The sequence below is a fragment of the Anneissia japonica genome, unplaced genomic scaffold (assembly GCF_011630105.1).
Source record: "Anneissia japonica isolate Jap-2015-1 unplaced genomic scaffold, ASM1163010v1 scaffold9668_len1562885_cov226, whole genome shotgun sequence".
NCBI lineage: Eukaryota > Metazoa > Echinodermata > Crinoidea > Comatulida > Comatulidae > Anneissia > Anneissia japonica.
The window spans coordinates 490,752-491,069 of NW_022711326.1; positions in this window are offsets into that span (position 1 = coordinate 490,752).

Below are 318 nucleotides of genomic sequence, written 5' to 3' on the forward strand. Positions count from 1 at the left end.
ATATATCAGTATCAAAAAAACCCCCTACCAAAATCCTGGCTATGGGCTTGCATTCCACAATTTATGTAAAAATGGAAAACAGAAATTTATGGAGAACAGTCAAAAAACTTTGCTCATCATTAACCGGGTGTGCCCGATAACGAAAGAGACAAGGTAAAGTGCCAATTTTTTTACTCAATTCACCAAAAATAAAAAGAATCAAAAGGTAATTTAAGTTCCATTTTCGGGAATCCAGAGGTATAAAATACTGAAATTTTCGCGCTGACGTCGTGTGGACTATCATTTCATCAGCACCCCTTCCCTAAATCCTGGATACGC